We start from the raw sequence: 27569 nt of genomic DNA, 5'->3' as shown, positions 1-27569 counted from the left end.
ACAGGCAAATAACTCCTAGAAAGTGGCCAGAGTACTATTTCAGCTTCAACAGCAGCAAGAAGATCAACAAGGAAAGGAATCCAGACTCTCACTCATCTTGGAGCTGAGGAATCCCCTACCAGAAAAGCACAGCAGAAAGGAATGAACAACTTGCTCCTAGGTAAAGACAGTCACTGACTCTGAGGAAAAACTGAACAGGAAAATACCAACACCTACTCAAATATGGTAAGTGGAGTGTGAAAAGGACATGGGGCTAAGTTATACAGCAAATAACAAAGGATGGGACGAGTTGCCCTAGCCACAGAAGTAGGTTTGGAGAAAGAAAAGGAGAAGCAAGAGGGTAGAATTCAACCTTTCACTGAACAATGTCTGGGTTGGGAAGCTAAAGGCATTCATTATAATTTCTCAAAGAAACATAAATGTCTTCTTTCTCTAGAACCAATCAGCCCTAATAACAAGAGAAAGGGAAGTTCAATATATGCCCTACTCATTGTAGCCATGAAAGACAATAACTGGCAGGTCACTGTGACACAAACATGGGCCTAAAGCCTAATAAGGTAGACAGATTTGGGTTCTAATGATGGTGTAGAGGAAAACAAAAACTATTTTTCACTTCAATCAAAAGACAATACAAAATGTTGACATCAAAAGGGATCTTAGAGATTCCAGTCTCATTTTCTCAAAAACAATTGAAGTTCAAGAAAATATGATTTGCTTATGTTTTCACAAAGCCTCACACTAGCAGAACTATTTCCAATACTCACGATTTTCTGCCCAATGCCTTTATGGAAATTATTGTTGCTGAGCTGAGAAACACATTTCAGTGCTTATTATATTTACCTATTTCCATAAAACAGTAAGGAGGCAATAGGCTAAATCCTAATAATGTTCTTTGGAAAACATAAGGAAACAGATGCAGTGGGAAGAAGCTTTGAGGTGAGTCAACTAAAACCAATACTCACATTTTGAGGTTACAAGGAACTTCTGAGGTTAAAATTGTAAAGAAATATATAAGCATAATCAAGATACCCAGAGCCATATTAGCTAAGAAAATCAAAAGTAGCTGAAGGACAGAAAAAACTTATCCCATTTATTCACACTTTTAGAACTTTTGTAAAGCAGAAAGAAACAGAGTTTATGAAATCACTGCAGCTTACAAACAGTCACCTGTGGGTTACTCTTTCCCTATCTTAACTCAAATTAAGGGAAAAAGAAATCAGTAAATTGTATATATTTCTCTGCACAAACTGCCTTTAGAAGTAAAGAATGGCTGAATTTTCATTTATTCATTTTCTGGAGAAAGTACTTACCAAGCAAACAAACCTAGTTATCTCAGGATATCTACCTTAACTAGATCTGGAAAAGGTGTGACTACAGGAAAAGTAGAGAAATACAAGAAGCTGTTATCTATTGAGAAAATCACTTCTCTTTTTAAACTTCTCAGTAATATGTAAATATTGAACAGAAACCTAGCAACTTCAAAGAACAATAAGAGAAAGAAATAACACTGGCATTGTTAATATGAGTATAAACTGTGACAAGTTCAATAAAAAATACTAACTTAGGGCATCCCTTCATCCTACTTCTATTCTTAAACATATGTCCTAGAGGAATAATATATACATAAACAGGGACATGTAAGTTTCAAGAAGTTTTCTTGTACAACTTTATTATAACACACACACACACACACACACACACACACACACACACACACACACAGATGGAAACAGCCAAAAGAGCTACTAAAAGTAGAAATTCATTTATGATTTCAAATACAAAATAAAAGTTAAGTCATGAAGAGGATGACTTACAAACATGGTATTGAACAGAAAAAAATAGGTGCTACAAAAGAATATATATACAATTATTTATGTAAAACTAAACATAAGCAAAATGTAATGCTGAAAAAAAAAACATGAAAAATGATTAAAGAAAACAAAAACCAGGTAGTAATAAGCTCAACATTCATGAGTAGGTGGTAAAGACTGGTGATACAATCTGGCCTGGGCATACAGTAAGCCATACAGACACTGTTAATATTCTATTTCCTGTGCTGGAGGCAGATGCTCAGTTATTCAGGTTCATGTTGTTTTTTATACTTTATTTACATTTTATATGTATTCATTATATTTATTTATATATATATATATATATATATATATATATATACACATAACAATTTATCCGTACTAATGTGGTCACTTTAAAGGTGTCAGAAACCACTTGGTATTTAACCTATTATTTCAAAGGTACAAAGCATCCTCAAGTAACAAGTACCAAGCATATATTCAGAAATTTATCAAATGATCTCTTCTAATTTAGACAACTCATTGAAGCAAATATTTTCAGCTGCAACATACATGATGAAACAAATTAGGTATTAAGTAATTGTTCAATGTTACATAGCTAGCAGCAGTAGAATTCAGTCTATAGCAAACTGATATCCAACTTGGAAAAGCATGATGTGTCTAGGTGGGACTGCTATAGTACAAAAGCAAAAATAAATTCCCAACATAGAAAGCTGACTTTTTAATTAGTTTGTTATTTTAATCATTTTAATATTTAAAATGTTCTATTTGTTAGCCAGATGCTAACAAAGGCTGAGATCAGAGGACCAGGAATGAAGCCGGCCAGGGCAGGAAAGTCTGTGAGACTCTCCAATAAACTACTCAGAAAAAGCCAGAAGTGGTTCTGTAATTCAAGTGGTAGAGCACTAGCCTTAAGCACAAAGAGGCTCAGGGGACAGCATTTGGGCCCTGGGTTCAAGTCCTAGGACCCAGGGGAGGGAGAAGGTTCTATTTGTTTATATTTTGTCGAAGTATTTCATACTTTATAATTGATCCTTAAAATCTGTAAAGTATAAAATATTAATCAATCATGAGTATACGAAATCGTAATGTGGTTGTAATTTCTTTTTAGCTATTAGTAGACTGAAAGTTAGCATTGCCAGTTGACTACTCCCAATAGGGACTCACACACAGGCAAGTGAACAAGCTTGCCAGAGCTGCACAGAAATCACTTCCACCCCCTCTTTCCTCATCTGTCTTCCAGTTGTTTAAACAACCTAATTTTTAAACTCACACAGGAAACACAATGAATACTACCTGGATTTCTTGTACTCCATTAACCCTAAGCCCCTTATAATACAAATAACACAACTCATGTATATAATAATATGTCAGCTTTTTTATTTTTTTTGTTTCATTTGCACGTGTATCTAGCCTCCAAAGAAAAGGGAGAAGAATTTACAAGTTTTATTTTTTCTGTACAGTGCCTACCTTCTCCTTCTTCCCCAAGATACTATACCGAGTGTACTCTGAAAGGAGTCACTTTATAAATGCTGATTGACTTACTACAGTGGAACAATTCGCCTCTGGTATTTCTCAATATCCCAGTGAATCCTCCACATCTACAACATGCTGGAGATGATACCAGGTACAGCTAGAGGCTTGGGGTCCTTCTGAGGGTGCCTGGGACAAGAAAAACACAGAGACCAGAGACAGTCAGGAAAGACACAGAGAGAGGACACATGGAATAACCACAGGACAGAAATACAGACTGAAGAAAGTTCAAGAGTTAGGAGTTAGTTACAGAGATTAAGGAGCCAGAGGAAGTCAGAGACAGAGAAGAAGCTGGCAATCTCAACTTGGGTTTGGGTTTTGAGATTATATTTATGATTTTATTTGGTCACACAATATGGGTCCTCATCTTAATAAGCTTATAATCAAAGTTCTGAATTTATATCTTTAGCCATTGAAATTCATCCTTCTCAGGTTTCATTTTTGGATATACACATACAGAATCAGTTCTTGAAGCAACCCAGCTACAAATGTAAGAATTTTTTTCTCCAATTTAAAAAATGAAGGTCTGAGAGTTAACACCATTTAATTCAAGGTCACGGGCAAATAAATGATAATTGGGGCACCAAATCCTTTGACTCTAAAGTCCAGCTTTTTTTCCTGATATCTATCCTATTAGAAAGATATTATATAAAGCTATATTTTCTAGAAAATCAAATTGAAACTTTACATAACTCAAGATAGAGTTGGGTTTGTTTTATCTTATGGAAGGCATAAACTACTTACATTATTCATTATAATAATTTTTCAATGTTACAGAAAAAAATAAAGCAGAATAAAAGTGTATAAAAATGACAGAAAATTTAGAACAGAAATAAAATTAAGTAATTCATCACCAGACAGAATTTTAACTTTAAAAAAAGAAGTTAGATTTAAGTCATTTGCTTTACAACTTTGTAATTTCATGGTCTTACTACTGATGCAACATACTTCAGCTGTCCAGAAAAATAAAAAGATGTTTTGTATTTCAATGAATTCCTAAATAAAGGATCTTGTAAAGGACTGGTCTCAAAACTACTTGCTCTTTAACATCTCACCTAATATCCATATTGTGATACCAGGGCATTCCAATGAGAGAAATAATGTAAATGTACCACTCTTTGTAAGCATTAGAATTTTATCTTTAGAGATACTTATATACTTCTAAATAATCATGCTCTTTTAGAAGCCATCAGTATAATTGCCAGAAAAGCTCCTTCAATACAAGTGCAAAGCACTTCGCTGGTCTCACAGTAAGGTAAGACAATAAGAGAACACAAATACAATTCTATTAAATTGTGCATGAGTGTATTTTCAACAATGCTCAACAATTTTTTAAACCAGAAATTTTCAAGTAAGACGAAAAGTACAGTACAGCTCTGCCCTCTAGTGACTAGCTAGGTTTTGCTGTTTTATTTTTAATTTAATTTTAAACCTGTGATTTTTTTTTTGTCTATTTCAACCCATAATAACAGATTTTTTTATTCTTTGCATAGTGAAAAATCTTGGTAAAATTTTAAGATATTGGTTGTGGTGTAAACACAATAAAGAAAAGAGACTAGAACTTAACGATTCTTTTTACCCTGGAATGGTCCATATAAGTATGGCAAATACCTTTATGCATTTTTAAAAAATATAATCTATTTTAATTCTTACATTTATATGTACTTTATTAGGAAAGGCCAAGGAATTCTACTTAATTTCTGTGTTAAAAACTATAAATTTTATAACATTTTAAACCTATTACTTTGGATTCTGAATTATCAACACTGTTTATTAAACACAGGTGAATAAATTTCTACTAACTATATAATAGAGCAAAAATGCTTAATATAAAAAGTACACTGAATGTAAATTGCCCTTAATTATTCAAATGGTACTTTTTATTTATCTTTAAAATAGCTGTACAAAACAGCTGCCATTTACAAAAGTATTTTATGAATCTAATGCATCTTGATCAAGGTTACCCCTTTCAACATTTTTGCCCCTTCTTTCATTTTTCTTAATTTGGTAGGATATACACTGAATTCTTGACTCTTCCCCTTCTCTTTATTCTCAGCCCCTCTTCCCAGGACCCCACCCCACCACCTTCAAGCACCATTTCCTGGTGTTCATTTTGTTGAACTTTTACTTTGCCTTTCTAAGGAATTATTTGATCTGAGTTTTCTCTTGAATCTACCACATTTCAAAATTTAGTGAGCTCCATTAGGAAATACACTCAATATGTACAGAAACATCAATTAGTTAGACACAGTTTTGCTTTGTCTCTTGGGCCACATCTCCACCCAGGGGAATTGCTCACAGTAAAATGTTCCTGTTTCTATTGTTGTGAATCTCTGGTGAGGAACCTAGTGCATTTCAATGACACTATCTCTACTCTCACTAAGCCCAGTGAACTACTTTTGTATCTAATAAGCTAATGTTAAGCATAAACATTACATTTGTACAAATAAATGTAAATATCTGAACATGTGAACATAATCTACACATAGGTTAGTGACAGAGTTAACATCATGATGCAGTAGCCAGATTGACAAGTTTGAATTCCAGTTCTGCCATTTATTAGCAGTGTAACTTTAGGAAGATTATTTCACCTCTTTGTGCTTCAACTACCTTCAACTAAATAATGGGAATAAAAGGAGGGACTTAACAGTAATAGTTTTATAGGCTGATAAGTACTTTGAGGGCACTGGAGAATACATTCATCAAAATTTAAATGTGCCTTAATGTTTTTACTAAATGTAGCTTTTACATTAAAATTTGTCTATAAACACTGAACTCTAGAAAATAATATCTATGCTAAATTAATCAAGAACAGGTATAGTGATAACTCGAACTTTCGAATGCATCAAAACTTAAGTTGAATTGATGAGGGGTTGACATATTAAAAGATATGCAATAAAATAAATATAGTAAAATGTAAATGGCCAGATAGAGCTGTGGTGAGTATATGAATTTCATAACAAATTATTTAAAGAAAATGTACCTACCATCATGTAATCACCAAGATGATAACAAGGACTAACACTTACAAAAAAACATAAAGTATAGAAAACAAGATCACCTAACTTAAAAGTAGTAAACAGCAATGTGTTCATTTATGCAAATGAGAAGTAGTTTATATGCTTTCCAAGTTGGCAGGAAAGAGAAGGAAGTAATGAGGCATTGAACTCCCACACTGGGGAAAATGGTCCCATCACAAGTGGTGCAGCTCAAATTTCAAATACATCATAAAACTGCATGGGCTTTATACAGAACATAGTCTTTAAAAGTCAAAAAGAACTGGGTATGAATTAATTAGTCAAGAAACAGACAATTTAAATGTTCTGACCTTCAGTTTTCACTGTATAGACTTTTAAGTGTTTTAAAGGAATAATAAGTTCCTATTGATATATGTACTTACAGCTACTGCAGGATTAGGAGAAAAAAATAAATATATACAGAGACACATCTAAAGAGAAGTTGGCACATAAAATGAAATTAGGTTTCAGTTTTCATTATTATAATCACTCACTACCGAGGGTAAGTCTTGCATACCTTATTACTAATCTCTGCAGATATATATATTCTCTGTACACAGTGATTATGAATCTAGTTCCTAGCCTAGAAATTGTATAGAAAATGGCCAAAGTTCTCTGAAGAGCTTTAATGAAGAATCTTTATTAAAAGAGTGGGTCTTATATAAAGTGTCACAGTATAAAAGAGGTAGAACTGATGGAACTCATTATTCATTCCTCTGTGATGCCAATTATAATAAGTATCTGTCCTATGGGCAGAGTATCTAGGAAGTACACTTGATATTTTAAAGAAAGTCACTTTAATGCATTTGAGGAAATGATATTAGAACATGGATGTACTTGGATATTAAAAGTACATTTATAGAAGATAAGCTCTATGTTCACAGAGAATAGATTTGTAAATAGATATAGACTTACCTATGAAGACAATAACAACATAGTGTTTCAACTAAAAAAGGTATCAAAAGAACTAAGCACTTAAAGAATAGTGGAAACACTATACAACCTTGGTTTCTGCATTGACCATTCTGAAAGAACTGCTTTTCCCAAGGTTTATTTACTTATGGATTGCTAACCCAAAGATGTCTTTAGGCATGGCCACCAGGAAACAGAGACAGAATCAGGGGCTAGGACAAGATACAGCTCCAAGAACAAACCACTAATAACCTACTTCTTTTAGTCAGGCCCCACATCCTCAAGCTACTAGAATCTCTCAAAATAGCACCACCACGAAGGACTAAGCCTTCAACACACAAAACTGGATATTCCTCCTCTGTGAAGTCTTCACTGATCCTAAAACAGGATTTATAGCCTTCTTCAAAACACTTTGGGGACAGAGAGATGAGTGCCCGATATTTGGGCTTGCTTCGTTTTTGCCCTCATGGCTGGTACTCTACCATTTAAACCATGTATCCAGTTCCTTTTCAGAACATTCACTACTGATGTACTAAGTTTAGTTTTACAATTCTAAAAGATTACACATTACAGCTCAAACAAACAGGACAAACAAGGGATGCATTTAAATCTGTCTTCTACGAGAAACTAAGTTTCTGCCTATTCTTATTTTATCTCCAGGAAACAATAGTGGACCATTATGCAATTGACAATCTAGAGGCAGATAACAATATTTAGAAGAATTAAGGGGAAAAAGTTCTAAAATATTTTTGGAGGCACAACGTAAGTTCAAATGTATATTTTACCACAGTGGAAATAACCAGGAAAAAAGATTCTATGAGTCGATGATTAAACATGAAAAACACATAGACATACCTATTACTTTTACCATCAACAAGATGTACTGTAATAGCCTTATCCTATTTTCTCTAAAAAGTGAAACTCTAAGTGAATATATATATACATATATATGTATGTATGTATATATATATATATATATATATATACATATATATACAATAGTGATCATTTTAACAAGACCAACAACTAGCAAACCTGGCAATTTTATCATTCATTTAAATGTTCACAAGTGAAAAATGGTATACATGCTTCCATCCCTCAACTAGTCCACAACATAACTGTAGAGAGATTTGGCATTAAGGGGCTTCACGGTGTCTGCTGATTTTAAATACTTTTCAATTTAGTCTACTCTTCTGAGGGGGTACTGGGGCTTGAACTTGGGGTTTCTAACACTTAAACTAGGTCCCTAGTCCTTTTACTTTAGTTTTTAAGATAAGACCTCCTGCTTTGCCCAGACTTGCCTTGGACCACAAGTATCACTCTGGAGCCTCCAGAGTAGCTTGCAGTACAGGATGTGCCATTGAGCCCACTTTTCTCCCCCTCAGGGCTGGCTTCAAATTGTTGTCCTTCTTTATCTCCACTTCCAAAGTAGCTGAGATTCTGAGTCACCAAGTCTAGCCAATTTATTGATCCTTCTGTAATATTCCTCCTTGGTGATCTGACAGCTTCAACAATGATGAAAGCATAATTGGTATTCAAAAACTGTACAGAGGTCATGAACAGACTTTTGTGTTTATGTCCATCTGAGCACTGTCTGAGTGCTTAGAGGGGTATATATTATTGTGTTCACATACCATCCACTTGTAGGTTTTACTGTTGCTTGCTTCACAGCCATAAAGCAAGCCATTTTGCTCCCTACCATAGCCACACAGGATCCCACCCCAAGTCTGAATGTGATGGTTTTACCTGATCAGGAAATCGAACTTCTAAAACTGTGAGCCAAAGTAATTTTTTTTCTAGGTTGACTATTTCAGCTATTTCTTACAGTGATGGAAAGCTTAGTAACACACTTCCTAGTAGATTCATTTAATTTTTCTTGCAAAGCATACTTCTCTGTAAATAAAGATCAAAGGGAAAATAGACTTCAATATAAGCATATTTAATTTACGAAACATCTTTTAGAGGAACATTAAATGCATGGAGTAAAGTCATACCTGAATATAATTATACTGTCCTTTAACTAGTGAGCTTCAAAATTAATAGTCTGATCTTACAGTTGAGAAGAATTGCACTGCTAAAATTCACTATATATGTTTTGAGTTTGAAAAAACTCAAAGTTTTTTTTTAGGGGAGACTACAATCCAAAGTAAACATAAGAGCTAAAAACACATTTTAGCCATTTAAAATGATATCTACAAAAAGAGATTACTGCTCAACAGCTTATCCTGTAGTCAGCAACCACAGAAGAGAAATGATCAATTCTATGAATGAATTTAAAATTATTTTCACAAAAAAGTGTTTAAGTTTTAAATGCTTCTTATTATTTTGCTTTAGACAGATGCCAAATCACCAGAAATTAAAACTGAGACCACACACACACACACACACACACACACACACCAACCACCACACCACAACCACCATCATAATCTTCCAAAGATAAAGCAAGGAAAATTATTTGAATCTACACCCTAACAAGCAAGAGCACTATTTACTTATCACTAATCCTCACTACCTATCACTGGATACACTTAGTAATCTGTACAGACATTCAGTGAATTCTATTCAGGCTATTACTAGAGAAATTAGAACTATTATTTACCTTAACTGTTTATACAGGAAAGAAGGGGAAGGAGGGGAAAGGAAGAAAGGAAGGGATAAAAAAAGGAGGAAGAAGGAGAAGGGTGGGAGGCAAGACAATAAATGGGCAAATAGATCAGATTTAGGGCTCCTGGACTTCTGGTTAAGATATAATCACATTTTTGCTTCTGTTTACAAAGTCTTAAGGATATGTCACGTTCCTACTCTTAACTAACAAAGGAAAAGGCTACTGACTTGAAAAATGTGAGTTAGCTTGAATCACCAGTAAACAGGAATGTATTAAAATCGCCAAACTCTCTTATTCCTCACACTAATTTTCAAATACATTCTAGCCTTACATAAAAATATACATGGAAGTCCATCTTTACAATGATGTAATTCCTTCATTATACAAAACTCCTTGCTTGCAAGTTCAACTTGATTGCTTCACTTGTAAGAACCTCATTTTCTTGCACGGTGACTTCAAAGTGGAAGAAATATGAATTGAGAAACTTCAAATGTCTCCCAGCTCAAAGGTACCAAAGTTATTTTTAGAATCTTAGAAGACCAATCAAGCCTCTGTTTACATTAAACAACATAGAAAACATGTTTTTTATTTTCATTTTTTGGTACACCAAAAAAACTAAATCTGTTATAGATAAAATTCACAGGATAAAAGTTTCAATCTCCAATACAATGGTACAGAGAGAATCAATAAAAAGATAATAAAAGTGAAATGACATTAGAAAGGTGGGTGAGACCCAAAAGAACAAGCATTAATTTTGAGAGGAGGAAGAGACACCAGAGCTTGCTAACTCTGTGACACACAGGGGAAGGGTCCCGTGAGGACACAATTAAGCAGAGAAAGTGATTACTTATGAGGTAGGAAGAAAAATTTGACCAGAAACAAAATTTAACTGGTATCTGGTACATGGCCACCTAGCCTCCAAACTGTGAAAAGATAAATGTTGATTATGCCATCCAGTCAGTGGCATTTTGTTACAGCAGTCTGAGCAGGCTAATACAACTTCTAAGGACAAATAATTTGCATTTTTGTAGTAGTTTTACCCTAATAGTAATTCAGTTGCACTGTATAGTTTACAAAAATGCTCCATTTATGAAAAAGAAGGGCCTTGGAAAATTGAAGAGCAATTCACTCCCTTTCCCCAAATTATTTTTATATGTGTATTTTAATTAAGCAAATGCAATCTTCATTTCAGAAAAAAACACAGAGCATTAAATTATAAAACACGTTACTATGGAGTACCTGATTCTCAGGAAAAAGAAGGCAATGTCAACAAAAATGTTCTTTTGGGGATCTAAATTAATTAAGCTTTCATTGAAGAATACCTTAGAAATAGAAATGCTGAATTCTTTTGAAAACTAAATAGAACTTACTATACACGATGTAGAAAACTTTACTAGTATTATCTCTGCTCTTTTACTGTGTCTTAAATTACAGAAAATTTCAGAATTTTTCAACTTGATGCTGATTTCATTAATATGCAGAGTATATTATCAATGGATAAATAGATTGGTCTGTCTATCTCTGTTTATCCGTCTATCCACTCTAGTCATCACTCAGTCATTAGGACTTTTAAATCCTCAGTGGAAGAAATACATTATTAGTTCACAGAGTAGATAATATCTTTATAGGATTAATCCCTTTAGTGGTAAGGAAAAGCCATTTTCAATCTTCAGAAAAACTATAAAAGAATGCATAAGTTCTTATGCATTCAAGAAAAACGGCTAAAATCTTAGAATATGTGCATATTTAAGTATAAAAACACAACCACTTTCAGATATACCAGAGTACCAGTCAGTTATTTTTAAAGAATTTTTCTTAGTTGACACAAAAAAGTATACTTATTTATGATGTTTTTGATATACTGTATAATGTTCAGGCCAAGCTTCTCAAACACCTTAAATATTTGTTATTTCCTTGTGTTTAAAGCTTTCTAACTACTATTTCTTGAGTACTTCCCTGTGCCAAACATTCTCTGTCACTGAACACAATGATCTCATTTAATTCTCAGGCTTACAAGGTAGTGATCATTTTCCATATACTAAAACAATGATTTACAGAGGTCAAATAATCACATACATTCTTTCAATTAAATGTGTCAAAGCTAGGGTTTCTTTCTCTGAATCCAAAACCCATGTTCTGCTGAAAGACCTTGGCTTCTAACGTTAACAATATTTATGAAAACAACAACAACAACAAAAGAGCAAAGCTGTCTACCCATGTTCCTTTCTTTCAATCTTAAGAAACTACAGCCAGGCATCATGGCTGTAATCCTAGCTACTCAGGAGTCTGAGATCTGAGGATTGTCAGCTGAAGCAGGAAAGTGGCGCTGTAGAAGTGGTAAAAAGCTAGCCTTGAGCTGAAAAACTCAGGGACAGCAACCAGGCCCAGAGTTCAAGCCCCACTACCGACAAAAAAAAAGAAATTTGTATTAAGCACAGTACTATACATATTATACTTCTAGATACCAAAATCATTTTAATCCACACAGGTGTAGTAGTAACTTTTTTAACACCTGTGGATTAACTGAATCAATATTGGCTGAAGAGTTCTATGTACCAAGCACTTTCAGCAAGACAAGATAATAACGCAATTCAGTATACACTGAATATGACTTAAGGTGGAATAGCTCAGAAACTTCTGAGACACAATTAGGTTCTCTATGGTGTCTCCATTTTATTTTGCCAGTCCTGGGCTTGAATTTAGTGCCTGGACACTGTCCCTGAGCTTGCCTGTGCTCAAGACTAGCACTCTACCACTGGAGCCACAGTGCCCCTTCGGCTTTTTCTGTGTATGTGGTACTGAGGATTCAAACCCAGGGCTTCATCCATGCTAGGCAAGCACTTTACCACTGAGCCACATTCCAGCCCAGTGTCTCCATTTTTTACTGCTAGAATGATTCCTGAAATTAAACAAGTACACGAAAGCATTTGGCTATCATAATATCTGGTAAAAGTATTACCCTATTTCTACCAGAAAAAGCAAAGTACTCATTTCCACGTTCTCTTCTTGTTGTTTTTTGGTTTTGGTTTTGGTTTTTGTTGATCATGGGGCTTGAACTCTGGACCTAGGCACTATCCCTCAGCTCTTCAGCTTAAGGCTAGTGCTCTACCACTTGAGCCACAGCACCACTTCTGGTTTTCTGAGTGATTTATTGGAAATAAGAGTCTCATGGACTTTCCTGCCCAGACTGGCTTTGAACAAGGAACCTTGGATCTCAGCCTCCTGAGTAGGTAGGATTGCAGGTGTGAACCACGGGCACCTAGCTTTCCACATTCTCTTCTTAAATCAAATTAGATAATATCTGTTAAAGTTCTGTAACCTATTACACACATGGTAAGAAATATGAATATATTCATTTTTATAACTATGGATGTACACTGTATAAAGTCCAGTATGAAATAATTTTCATTCATTTTAAAATTATCTACTAATAATATGTCTATTGCATATATACTAGTATATGTATAGTATATATAGTATATAGTATATTTAGTATATGTATATATATATACATATATATACATATATATATATAAGAAACTTGATGAGAAAGTTCTAAAGTTCATGCCTCAACAGGCATAATTGTGTTAACTTTCATGCTTTAAAATTAGGCCACAGATTGTACACTACAAAAAAAAAAAAGGATTCATGATTAGGTAAGTTATTTATTAAACAGATTCCTTTACTGTATTACTACTAGGAATTTTGGTATATGTTGTACATTGTCTTTCTAAAAACAAAAAACAAAAAACAAAATAAACCTGGAGATGATATTCTGCAGGAATTGTAGTTAAAATGCATACTTGTCCCTTGTATCAGCCTTCCTACACCCCAATCAAGGCCATTCCCAGCCTAAGACACAGGCTGGTCAAGTGGCCTTTTCTATATAATGAAATATACAAGGGTTTGACACACAGGTCAAGTCCATGTTTTAAAAGCCATGATTCTACCCCACATCTGTATATCCTTCAGTTTTGCTCCAGGAATAAAGAGGATGAGCACAATAGCAGCAGACTTACTGGGCAAATGAACAAAAATGAGGGTAACTTTTAATGTGATGTCCCACTAAAATAAAGGATTCTTTGGAAAATGAAATGTAACTTTTCTTAAACTTACTGATATAAAATTTGTTTCCCAGATTTACTGAACCCTGGCAACTTTTTGCTGACTATCATTTTCCAGGATTTAGTCCCTAAATTACTCTTGGTTATACATGAATACGTTTTTTTAATACTGTTTCTAAGGTAAACACATAGATATGAAATAAATATATATATATATGTATATATAAACCAGAAGTAAGCAGTCTTAACAATCTTCAATTAAGCTTTCATCTTAAATTTTGTCAGAGCATTGAATTTCAGTATCTGTTTATAGTCAAAATGCATTTTATTGCAGTAACTGGATCAATATTCAGAAATCATAAACCAAATGACTAGTCAAGTCTTTAGGCAGTAGTAGTCTGTGTGGTAGTATTCTGAATTTGTTTAATTAATTAATTTTAAGATTCACTACACTCAGCTACCTTTTGGAAGGCAATCAAAACATCCATTATAAAAAAGAACATCGATTATATTTCAGTACTAATGTTTAAATATTCCACAGTCTATTATACATAGTATAACCAAAATAAATTATATTCTCACTGATATTCTTTTCCTTTTTACCCAGTAATATTAGAGTTTGAACTCAGAGCCTTGCACTTGTCATGCAAATGCTCTACCACTTCAGCCACACTCTCAACAGCATCTGCTTTAATTTTGGGAGGGAGTCTCATATGTATGCCAAGACGGGACTGTGATCCTTCTACTTATTCCAGCTGGGATGACAGATGTGCACTACCACAATAAACTATTGTTGTTTGAGATGACGATCTCAAACTTTTTGCCCAGGCTGGCCTACAACCTTGACCATTGATCATCTCCCAAGTAGCTAGGATTACAAGTGAAAACCTCTATATCTGATACTCATTGAAATTTTTAAATCCAGAATTTGTATTTCTAATAAGTATGCACTAAATGTACAACAAACAGGAAAACCATTAACAAAATCCTAGTTTTGACATAAGATTTTTGTTATGTGTAAATATTCTACAGTAGCTGGACACCAGAGGCTGAGATCTGAGAACTGTGGTTCAAAGCCAGCACAGGCAATAAAGTCTATGAGACTCAACTCCAATTAACCACCAAAAGCTGAAAACAGAGATGTGGCTCAAGTGATAGAGAGCTAAACTTTAGCAAGAAAGCTCAGGGCCAGTACCCAGGCCCTGACTTCAAGCACCAGCACCAGCACTAGCACCAGCACAAAAAATGAAACATCCTATAGCAGCTCAAGTGGTATATAGCAGCTCAAATGGTATATAGCACCTGCCTAGAAGGCACAAGGCCCCCCAAGTTAAGACCCCCAACCAATCAAAAAAATAAACATATACGTTCCTATATTCAAACCAAATTGCATGTATTTTTACTATGTGTACAGTCTTAGACAATGACATTCAGAAGAATAGTTTCAGGTCTTAATGCTTACATCAGCCAAAAAAGCAACACGTTTACTAAAAGCATAAATTAGATGAAAACAAGTAAGAATACTTTAAAACAGAAGGACTTCAAGTTCATTTTCCACTGGAAAGCTAATAACTACAATCAAAAATATTATCTTAATTCACACCAAATATTTCAGTCTTATAAATCACTATTCACCATACATCAGTATGCACAAAACAGTAAACTAAAACACCTTTTATTCCTAGATTGGGAAAACACAATGCATCTGAGTAACCACTACTAAAACTAACCTTTCAAAACAGATAAAGAACTCTTCCTAGGTCAACAGCTTTGAAAATAATTTGTAAAAAAGGATGTAAGTTTCAGACTCTGATAATTTGTTGTACATATGTGGTTTACAAAGTTTTCCCACTTTTAAATGGCTTCATGATATACATATCTAGTATTTTTAGTGGGTAAGAAAAATTCCCCAATACTGATTAATTTTTCAACCAAAGTTAACCAGTTCTGGTGAAAACCAATTTTTAGGTATTTAACCTCTAAATATACAAGCCTTTAATAAACTGACTTTCTCTAATAATACACTAGTGTGCAGAAACAAATACTAAAAAAATTATGATATTATAAGATTTAACTTACTTGATGATGAAGTTCAAAATGTAACTTTTTAAAAAATAATAAAACTGACAGAATAAAAAAGTACAAGTGTCACACTTCCCGGTCAATATGGAAAGGGAGTCCATCAGCTGGGAAATGGCTGAGACTAGCTCTGACAGCTCACCACTTCCAGGTCAATAAGTAAGATGCACCTTCATAACAACTCTTACCAGTCAAGTCAAGACTTTCCATTGTGATTTCAATGGAACATCAGAACTTCCAGCTCCTGTGATGCAGCAAAATTCTGTGAAAAAAAACCATAGGCACATAGTTAAAATGGGGAACCACGAAGGTCTTTCAAACAAAGCTGACACTCATTCTCTTTTTGTAAAATAATCCTCAATAAAATAAAGTATCAACCAAATAATCAAACGTTAACACTAACACTGTTCAGAAAAAAAAAATATCTTAAAGTACATATAATTAATTTAACAAAAAGTTCCACAATTATCCAATGCAAATTTCTGAGATTAAGAGTCCCTTGACTAAGTTTTATATGTAATCATTCCTTGGCCTTTTGGCTAAAATCAAATATAGAATTACAGGCAAATACTCTGAGAAAATATTGGGTGGAATTGACATCCTGACTAAATTCAATGTCTGATCCAACTCAACCCTATAAATTAACATTGGTAACCGTGGCCGGTCTGAGGCTACCCGGGGCAAAAGCAAAAATATGAGACCATATCCAAAAGAACTAGAAAGGCAACAAATCAAGTAAATATAAAACAAATAAGAAAAATAGGGAAACAAGATGAGGAACACAAACTATTAACAATAAATAACAAATAAACATTATTTTCTAAGTATAAATAATAAGATATAGGAACAATAAAAGTCATAAAAATTTTTTCATACAGATAAAATGTCAGTAATACTGAAAAATATTCCTAAATTGCATTATTTTTAAGAATTAAAAAGTTGTACATTTCTGTTTCTTTTTGAGACATATCTACTTTCTATTGCTTCAAAAATAAGACTAGGGCTGGGAAGGTGGCTCAGTGGTGGAGCGCTTGCCTTGCATGCATGAAGCTCTGGGTTCTATTCCTCAGCACCACATAAGCAAAAAGAAAAAAGCCAGAAGTGGCGCTGTGGCTCAAGTGGTAGAGCACTAGCCCAAGAGCTGAGGGACAGCGCCCAGGCCCAGAGTTCAGGCCCCACAACCGGACCCCCCCCCCCCAAAAAAAAAAGACTAAATCTACACTCAAATAAATGACATAGTTCCTGCCTGTAACATACTATGATATATTTTCTTATAATTTTTTTAAAAATTAGATATCCTTGTAGAATTACCACTGTAGAAATTAATTAGCACTAGTTTATCAGTGATTTATTCAACAGTACTAGTCATATAATGGCTTGGCTGAAGTTGGACTCCCTGCCCTCAATCAGCCAATATCATATAAATAAATCAGCTTTTCATGTTAAACATCAGAACCTCTAATAATAGTTTGAATATTTCTACCTGGAAATGAATGATTCTGCTTTTGCTCACTACTATATATGAAAACAGTAACATGAAAGAATAAAATATTAAATAGTCTCATAATATTTTATGCAAGATATAACTCACTGGTCCTTCAATTTCTGAAAATAAAGAGTATGCATGAAAAAACAGATTTTTGAAGATCACTACAAAGAATATATGAATACCTTTAAATTATAAATTCCTGTATTTTTACAATATTTTTGAAGCATGCAATCCCTAAAACTAGTAATATATCTACTTAGAATTATAATAAAATAGACTAATAAAATAGACTAACATTAGAAAATATTTTTTAAAAATCTTAAAAAACTTTCATATCCATAAACTTTTTCTTCATAGAAATTCATAAAAGCAAGTATGTAGAGAACCACTAAAATATTGTAAATGAGAAAAATCAGTAAATAAATGTCAAATAAATAAATCACTATACATTAAAAAGATAAATACAATTGTACAGCTAATATTGGGAAAGGAGAGCCCACCACCAATTTTGACAATGTAAGGTAAATTGTTATTTTGGTTTAAAAATCTGTTTACTCTTTAGTCTAAGGAGTGATCATATGCTATCTGAGAAATCAAATATGCTATTTCATCCTACATGAGTTCCTTCACTAGCTCCAAGATATTTTTACTAATCATTAGATGTCCTTAGGGAATTATTTCTATAATGGAATAGATGTCAGAATCACCTCATTTTCCTTACTGTGCAATAACTTAACTGTGATGTAACTACGTAACTATGAGTGGTGGAGGAGAGGAATTAACTATATTGTAGCCACTATAGATACTGAAATTCTTCTAAGAAAATAAAGATATAGTAAACTTAAGAAACTACCCAGTGCAATCACAGAAGTCAATTCCCATGCTGAAGGGCCTGCCTGAGTCATTCTCTTTGACTTCTCTGACAAGCAAACTTAAGAACTTAAGAGACTCCAGATTTTATCTGGCTATTTATTAAAAATATCTACATGAGTAACTTCTGAAAAGCAGTTTCAGCATAAGCTGTACTGCATTTAAATTACAAGTATTTCAAGAAGAGTTTGACTTGAGAAAGGTGGGTTGCTGGGTAGAAATTAGAAGGCCATGTGGGCAAATGCCCAAAGTGTGAAAACAATGATGCCCTTCATGTGCCCTCAGACCAAAGCCAGGCAGAATCATCTGAACCACTGACTCATGTTCTCTAGATTCCCCCTTTGGCTTCCTCTCAATCCCCACTCACCCCTATAAAGCCTTGATATCCCAACTCCCCATATTAGCTCCCATTGCCTCATTAAGCACTTCCCCTTCCCTTAGCAAGGCCTGCTTTTCACCCATGGCACTGCATCCCCCAGTGTTGGCCAGCTGAGACCCAGCACAGCTCATGATTCTCCCTGAGAAATGTTGCCAGCTATTATTTGCTTCTTACCACAAATCGGGTATCTGACTTGGCACCTAAAAAACCTATTGTAAATATGCAGCCTAAGCAACTACTGAAGTATCCCCAAGCGATTGGCTTTCTGGCATAGTTCTTCCTTGAGATGCTACATTTGGAAAATTTTATGATACTAAAAAAAGGTAAGGTGTCATTTTTTACAATGAGGCTGAGTCACTATTACTGTTAATGTCTTCTGTAGCATTCAAAGGCATATCATGACAAACTTCCCTTCTATTCCAAATGTGCACTGTCTAGTTAGATGTCACTACTATCTAGTCAGTGCAAAAGGGGCTCCAAGGAACCATGTGCCTAGTTAGAATCCTCATGAATGGTTACTTTTTGAATCCTCATGAATGATTACTTTTCTGATGCTCTCATCAGTTCTCTGGGTAATAGATTAAGCTTTAACTAACTCATTTTCATACATACCCCTAATTCAATCAAGCTCAATAAACAGCCATTCTAGAGTACAATTATTTGCTGAGGAACAATTATATTCAAATGAAAAAAGAAAGGCTGGCCATGACACAATGCATGATACAGATGCCTCTCCATTTATGATTTAAGGACAACAAATATAGCCAAAGCACTAGAAAAGGAAATAGGCTTTTCTTTTTCCTCACTGCCACCCCAACCTGAAAACAGAATATTCACCCTTTTATACTTAGAAGAAAAAAAACCCTGGGGAACATGAAAAAAGTAAAATTTTAAATTATTACTTTCAATTATGCTTTGAAAGAAATTACACTTCTAATCCAAGAAATGACCTTAGAAAATGACTTCTAAGAGTCAAAACAGATTTTAAAAAAAAAATCACAAACTCAAAAAGTTCTAGTACCTACAGGCCCCTGAAATCTGTTTACTTCTTTTGCTTTCCCAACAAAACATATTCCAGGACCCACTTTTAAAAAGATCATCTTATAGCCAGGTGCTGGTGGCTCACGCCAGTAATCCTAGCTACCTAGGAGGCTGAGATCTGAGGATCCTTGTTCAAAGCCAGCCTGGGCAGGAAAGTCCTGAGACTCTCATCTCCAATAAACCACTCAGAAAACCAGAAGTGCTACTGTGGGTCAAGTGATAGAGCACTTGCTTTGAGCTGAAGAACACAGGGACAACGCCCAAGCCCAGAGTTCAAGCTCCACAACCAACAAGAAAAAAAAATTAAAAAATAAATAAGTAAAAAGGGGCTGGGAATGTGGCTCAGTGGTAGAGTGCTTGCCTTGCATGCATGAGGCCGAGTTCAATTCATCAGCACCACATAAGCAGAAAAAGCTGGAAGTGGCCCGGTGGCTCAGATGGGAAAACGTTAGCCATGAACTGAAGTGCTGATGAGCTGAGGGATAGCACTCAGACCCAGAGTTCAGGCCCCAGGACTGGCAAAAACAAAAATAAAAAAATTTTAAAAAACTCATCTTATAAAGATGTTCCAGTCTTAAAATTTTTTCTTTACATGGATGCAATTCTTGTTTTCCTCAACTTACTCTTTTGTGCACATCCAAGCAAACAAGTGTTAAAGAGTTCTCTCCAGGGGCTGGGAAGGTGGCTCAGTGGTAGAGCGCTTGCCTTGCATGCATGAGGCCCTGGGTTCGATTCCTCAGCACCACATAAGCAAAAAGAAAAAAGCCGGAAGTGGAGCTGTGGCTCAAGTGGTAGAGCGCTAGCCTTGAGCTGAAGAGCTGAGGGACAGCGCCTAGGCCCAGAGTTCAGGCCCCACTACTGGACCCAAAAAAAAAAAAAGAGTTCTCTCCATATCTAACAATTAAGTACTTACAGACTTGAACATGTTTATTCTCTAATGAGTTGACAGATAACATTGGGTAACAGGCACAGACTTTAGCATTCATTATCTAACAGGCCTCTAAAACAGCAAGATGGAAAATTAGGATGCACCAATTATAAAATTGTATTTTAAAACCCACTCTTCTAACATATTTGACAAAAGTATAGCAATGAAAATGACTTAATTTTCTATGTATTACTATCTATTATTATGTGTTAGCACACCACTGAAAAAAGGTACAACATGTATAACAACATTGCTCTTTCTTAAAGCTGGTGATCAAGTTGGATAACCATACACAATCACATACACAAGTTACATAATGTTAAAGTAATAAGTAATAAATGTTAAATGATAAAGAATTTGTATGTATGTAGGTGTGCACATGTGTCCACACATGCTGAGCATGGTGGTACTGGGACTTGAACTCAAAAGCCTGGACACAGCCCTGAATTTTGTTACTCAAGGCTAGCATTCTACCACTTGAGCCACAGCTCTACTTCCAGCTTTCTTGTCATTACTAGTAGATAAGAGAGTTACAGACTTTCCTGCGCAGGCTGGCTTCAAACAGCAATCTTCAGATTTCAGCCTTTGAGTAGCTAGAATAACAAGCATAGGCCACTGACACTAGGATATTTTTTTTAAGTTGAAATATATATCCGTGCAGCATATGGATAAAGGTTGAACTTAAAGCACAGATACGTTTTGGATAGGATACACTGAAACAGGATGGAAAAAGGCACAGGATGAGCAAAAGTTCAATGTTGAAATATTAGGCCGATTTGTCTGAAGCACAGATTTCACATCAGAATGTGAAATATCGAATCTGGACAAATGAGAAAACAGTACAATTTGCTCCTTTTTCTATCCACAGTCTCTGAAATAATACAGTAAGGTTAGAGGCTTGGAATTATGCTAAGCCTACATGCCTTAATGAAAGCACCCTGAAACTATGGGCCAAGTCCTGAATCACCAATACCTCTATTCTTCATCTGCAAAACTGACATTGCAATACTCACATCTTTAATGACTGACCTAAAACCATTAGATGATGTAAATAAATGCAAAGTTCTTGGTACACAGTAAGTGTTCAATAACTGTTAATATCCTCATCACTGAAGTCAAAACTAGGTAGTAAACATTTAATAAAGTTACATTGTGAACATCCTGAAGCATGCCTTGAATATCCTCAGCATCTGATGTTGAACAAATTGGTACTCTCTCAATTGGTGCTATGTATGCTTTCATATATGTTTCACTTTAACAATCTAGGTAACTGCTTTGCACTCCTACAAACTTCAATACACATTAGTTGATCTGATAATATGGATGTTTCATTAAGATGACCATTATTTATAAAATCAAGGGAACATAGTGGAACCATGGATTTCTATAGCTCTGTAAGTAGAGGGAGAAATGAGTAGGCATTAGTCCAGTCAGATGGCTTTGTAGGGAGGCAATGAATGAATCTATTATATTCCCATGAACTGTATAAATGTGTCTTTGACCTTCTCAGGCAGGAGAAATTGCACACTTCCCAGAAGAGTACAAAAACAGGCCTAATGACAGGGAACCCCCATGTATTTTATGAAGATTTATTAACACTATCAAGCTACTGGGCACTAAACTGGAAAATAAATGGTTTAAGAAAACACCAGACTCATGGGCTATTTCTTAAAGACTGGGTTAACTCAAATAAACTCTTACCTACACACTTGAGAAGTTTTCTTGTGCCTTCAGAGAGGGGTTCTGTGAATAGGACGCACTGAAGAAACCTCAAGACTATCTTGTTTTCCAAGGTAAGAAACATTACTCTGGCTGCTTTCACATTATCAATAATTTACAATACATCTAAAAATCACACTGTTAAGGGAAAAAATTAGTCCAAATTCATATACTTAAAAAAGGAAGTTAATTTTAAGTGGAAAATAATATGTTCCAAGAAGTAAAGTGCATGATATTTTTCCTGTTTTCCTATGCTACTATATTAACTTATATATAAAGGAATATAAACTTACTTAAATTTTGTGATATTATTTAATAGAAAATATATTTCTGTTAAAATTATGTTACTTTTTAAAGAACAAAAAAACTCAGAATTTCTGTCTCTCTGGGGTGTGTCTTATGTGTTTCTAGAAAATACTTTACCAGCAGATTCTTTCCTGCCACAGAGATATTAACTGCAAGTGTACTGCTGATGAACACACAAAGGAATCTGCTCAAAAGTGATCCATGATGTGTTGATGCTTCCTTTTGTTTTAAGTTATTTATTAACAAAGCAAGTATTCCTGAGACAAGTAAGTCAGAAAACTTCAAGAAACTAACTTTCTTTAGGAACCATCAGGAAAGTCCAATCCATAGCTCAAAAAAAAGAAAAAAGAAAATCTCAAATACTTCCAAAGGTATAATTCTTTGTAACTAATTCCTATTTAGTAACCCATAAAAATCAGTTATACAACCTCAGTGACCATCAATTACTTCTCATACCAAGGAAGCTTGTGACTGACAGGGAAGAAAGCACTTACAGCTGGTGCTTGACTGCACTGAGATAAGGTACTACTTCACAGCGCTTTTCCATTACTCCTTTGTAGAGTTTGAGGTGGTTCCCCATTTAAGACAACCTGCCAAATAGCAGAATCACAGAATGTTGGATGTTCTACCGCTACGTTCTACTGCTCAGTTCTACTGCTTTGATCCTCCAGTTAAGACAGACGCGAAAGTGAACCTCTATTCTTAAAACCCGGAGTTACTGCTACATTTTTGTCCCAATGCCACAATGCTCTTCTGAAAGACGTGTTTTCTGCAGACCTCTGAAGTAACAAAATTCAGCTGGAAAAACACCACTAGAAAGACCCTAACTTTTTATTCTCAGTATTCAGACATTTTTTTTTTCCTTTCTAGTTTAAAGGCATAGAATGATAACTTTTTAGCATTAGAAATGAGCATTCAAAATATGTCTTTGTAGCTGGGTGCTAGTGTCTCATACCTATAATCCTAGCTACTTAGGAGGCAGAGATATAAGGATCACTGTTTAAAGCCAGCCCAAAAAAGTCCATAAAACTATTATCTCCAGTTAGTCACCAAATAACTAGAAGTGGAGCTGTAGCCTTGAGCACGAAAGTTCAGATAGAGCTCCCAGGCCCTGACTTCAGCCCTCAGGACCAGCACCAATAAATTAATTAATTAATTAAGCAGATAATTTTTTAATATTCTCATAGATGCTTTGAAGTAAAATTTGGTGTCAGTTACTGGTGTGTGGATAGGTACTCTGTACATTCTGTTCAGTTTTACTGTGAAAATTGCTATAAATATAAAGTCTATTAACTTTTAAAATTGTCATTTACTTTATCCTAATAATACCAAAATTATATACTGACTAGAGAATGACAAGCCAATGCCAGTTGAAAGCAGACAAGTGGTAATTCTCCTTTGAATGCTCACCCCCCCCCCCCCGGAGAAATACTTAAGTATCAATTAAAATTATGATCTATATTAAAACTAACCACTTTCCCTAAAACAATGACCTCCAGATACCATACATATTCCACTAGCAATTGCTACACACATAAACACACACACACACACACACACACACACACACACACACTCTGCACTAGCTGCCACTGCTATGCACTGCCTCCTATATTACTATAATACAAAACATTTAGTTTGGCCAAGAGGTAATTCCACTACTCACAAAGGTAATTCCAGCGACTCAGGAGACTGAGCTCTAAGGATCATGGTTCAAATCCAGTCTATGAAGAAAAATCCTTGAGATTCTACTTCCAATTAACCAGTGAAAAAACCTTGACTAGAGGTGTGGCTCAATGGTAGAAAACTCACTATTATTAGAGAAAAAGCTGAGCAAGAGCTCCAGGACCTGAGTTCCCATCCCAGTACTGACACAAAACAAAACAAAAGCACCTAATCTGAATTAAACAAACTCAGAGTATCAAAGAAAATATTCTCCAAATACTTCCCTAAATTTACCTTCTGTCACTAAAATTCCAATCTAGTGACCTACAGAGTCTACCAATCACCTGAACTAAGTTGTGTGCTAAAGTAGCCCTAGAGACTCCCGTAATAGTCATAGCTCTCCATATTGCTGGTAAATGTTCTGAAATTTTAACTTCTTATAATAATTGACAAAATCAAACTTGTCACCTTGAAGTTAAAACTCACCATAGTGGGCAGGGATGGGAGAGGGCAATGGAGGAAAGTATATATTTTATATATATATATATATATATATATATATATATATATATGCCCATATGTGTGGGGGGGGGGTGTCACATGTAAACATTGGACACAAAACCAAGTGTGAAGGGATTTACTCTGTGAAACTGCCCAATTTATGTAACAGTGACTTTAAAAAAAAACAAACAAACAAGGGCTTGGTATGGTAGTACTGTATATGCCTGTAATTCCAGCTACTTATGAAAGCAGAGATTCAGAGGATAGAAGTTACAGGCCAGTCCTAGCAAAAGTTAACAAGACCTCCATGCCAACAAGTAAGCTACAAGTGCCTGTAATCCCAGAGAGGGTAAGTAGGAGGATCACAGCTGAGGAAGGCTTAAAAAAAAGAAAACAGAAAACAACAACAAAGCGCAGCATCTACCTCTGAGTATGGCTCAAATAATAGAACACTTGCTTAATAAGAAGGTGGCACTGAGTTCAAACCCCAGTACTGCAAAAAATAAATAAATAAATGAAGAAAAACAGCACTGTCATGCTGTAATGACCCAACATCACACACATAGTTAGTACCAATTTAGAGACTTCTATTTCTCAACATTCTTTAGGATTTTGTCCTTATAATAATGGTCAGTCATTATATGTCAAAATAGCAGGGTATTTATAAATTGACCAATCTGAGTAGTTTTTCAAACGATCAGGTATAGAAATTGCTGCTTTTGACCTTTTTTTATTATGATTTGGTGTTTTCCCTCCTCATTAGCTATTAATTTGTACTTTAGCTTCCTTTTGTGAGGAAGAGATGCTAAAAAACAAAGCTACTGAATAAATTGGAATTTTAGTCAAATCACCCAAAAGACAAATCCTCAGTTGTGCAAGCTCAGTGCAAGGAAAACCAAATCAACCCTATGGGGTAGGAGGGGTGTCGAGAAAATGCTTAACTACTCAAGAAACTGCAAGTGTTCCAGAGCTCAGATCAAACACTTAAAAAGTAAGCACTATACAATTATAAAAAAATCAAAACACTTCTTTGAACTGGGGATGATCAAGGAAGTAAAAATGCTGGTTTGGGGACTGAGAAGGTAGCTCACTGGTAGAGTGCTTGCCTTGCATGCATGAGGCCCTGGGTTCAATTCTTCAGCACCACATAAGCAGAAAAAGCCAGAAGTGGCACTGTGGCTTTACCACTGTGTGGTAAAGTGCTAGCCTTGAGTTGAAGAGCTAAGGGACAGCACCCAGGCCCAGATTTCAGGCCCCAAAGCCAACCCTCCCCCCCCCCCCCCCCCCGCCAAAAAAAAAATGCTGGTTTATGCTTGTTTTTAGAAACAAGGTAGTTTCCTATCTAGAATTTGTCTAGACAAAAGAGCTTCATTCAGGTATGAATACATGAGTTTCCAATCTTCCACTCTTTTAAGTTCTCAAGGATAGTTTTCCAGTATAAACTAGATATCCAGACAAAAGAAATGTTAATATTAGGTATTTTAAGACCCTAAAACTTAGTAAATACTAACAACATTCTTTCCTTTCATTTAGTTTCTAAATGTTCTGTCAATTTCATTATTACATCACTGAGATTACTTGAGTTCACTAAACTAGATGAAAATAACTTCAACGACCCTAAAAAAGAAGCTTCCTAACACAAAAATAATACATAAGATATTTAATGTTTCAATGTCATTCTTTACTAAGAAGTTTCAAGTGACTAGTTTTATATTTTGACATCTGAGCTGAGTTACATTATAAAAATGTTTTACATGCAATCTAATGAAAGATAAAGAAAACAAAATTTGTTAAATATACTTTATTTGCATATGTGTGTAGTTTCATTTATAGTAACTATTTCACTCAGTATCTTTAACTCATTGGCAATTTCATCCAAAATTGTGAAATCCTTTGTATTATTCAAAATTGATTAATGTTATGGTGAACATTTAAATCTTTTGTGTAAGTTTTTAAAATATGGAGCCCTCCAGTGGCCAAATATTTATATATTATCCTTAAAAAAAACCATGACACTACTGAAAAAAAATTGGGTAACTCTTCTTTCACTTCCCTTCTTTTCCTTTATTTTTTCTGTTTTTTTTTTTCTTTTTTACAGTGCTAGAGTTTAAACTCAGGGCCTCAAACTCTCCTGCTGAGCCATAAATCCAGCCTCAGGTAACACTACTGACTAGTTTTACTCTGTGTTTAAAGATGGAAAACATTTCAATTAATTTGTCCATAAACAGATTAAGATGTAATCAGATTCTAGATACTATAAAATGATGTGCATTTTCCACTGTTAAGAATACCCTTTACTTACTGTTATGAGAAATGAAAATCATAATACTCAATACCCTAAATAGTTCTAAGAAAAATCTTTTTCAGTTAACAAAGAAAAAATTCATGTAATAAAAACTTCCATTAAGTAAGAGAGGACATTTGTAGCAAATATGAAGAAAATACAAGTAACTTGTACATTGTTGTCATTTTCTAAATAAACTCACTAAAATTTCCTATTCAAAATGAGTCATACTTTTATCACTATTAGTAGTAAGGTATTGCTATAGTTTGAACTTGGAATATCTCTAAAAGGTCCACATAGTAACAGGCTGGTACTGCAGCTTGATGTTATTGGTAATCTCTGGCAATCTTAGGAGATGGGGTC

At 34.7% G+C, this 27569-nt stretch overlaps 1 protein-coding gene across 8 annotated transcripts in view; it reads right to left on the bottom strand.

The window, feature by feature from the left end:
- Bbx (BBX high mobility group box domain containing) overlaps positions 1-27569 on the bottom strand; it is a 218316-nt gene that overhangs the window by 112165 nt on the left and 78582 nt on the right. For all 8 annotated transcript variants that reach the window (XM_042676675.1, XM_042676679.1, XM_042676681.1 and 5 more), the window contains one exon: positions 16213-16286. The gene's annotated coding sequence lies outside the window, so the exon portion shown is untranslated. The remainder of the gene's footprint in view (positions 1-16212; positions 16287-27569) is intronic.

This window comes from Dipodomys spectabilis, unplaced genomic scaffold, assembly GCF_019054845.1.
Source record: "Dipodomys spectabilis isolate Male_0828 unplaced genomic scaffold, ASM1905484v1 ptg000032l, whole genome shotgun sequence".
NCBI lineage: Eukaryota > Metazoa > Chordata > Mammalia > Rodentia > Heteromyidae > Dipodomys > Dipodomys spectabilis.
Note: the sequence above shows the minus strand (reverse complement) of the source record. Positions and strands in the feature narration are given on the sequence as shown.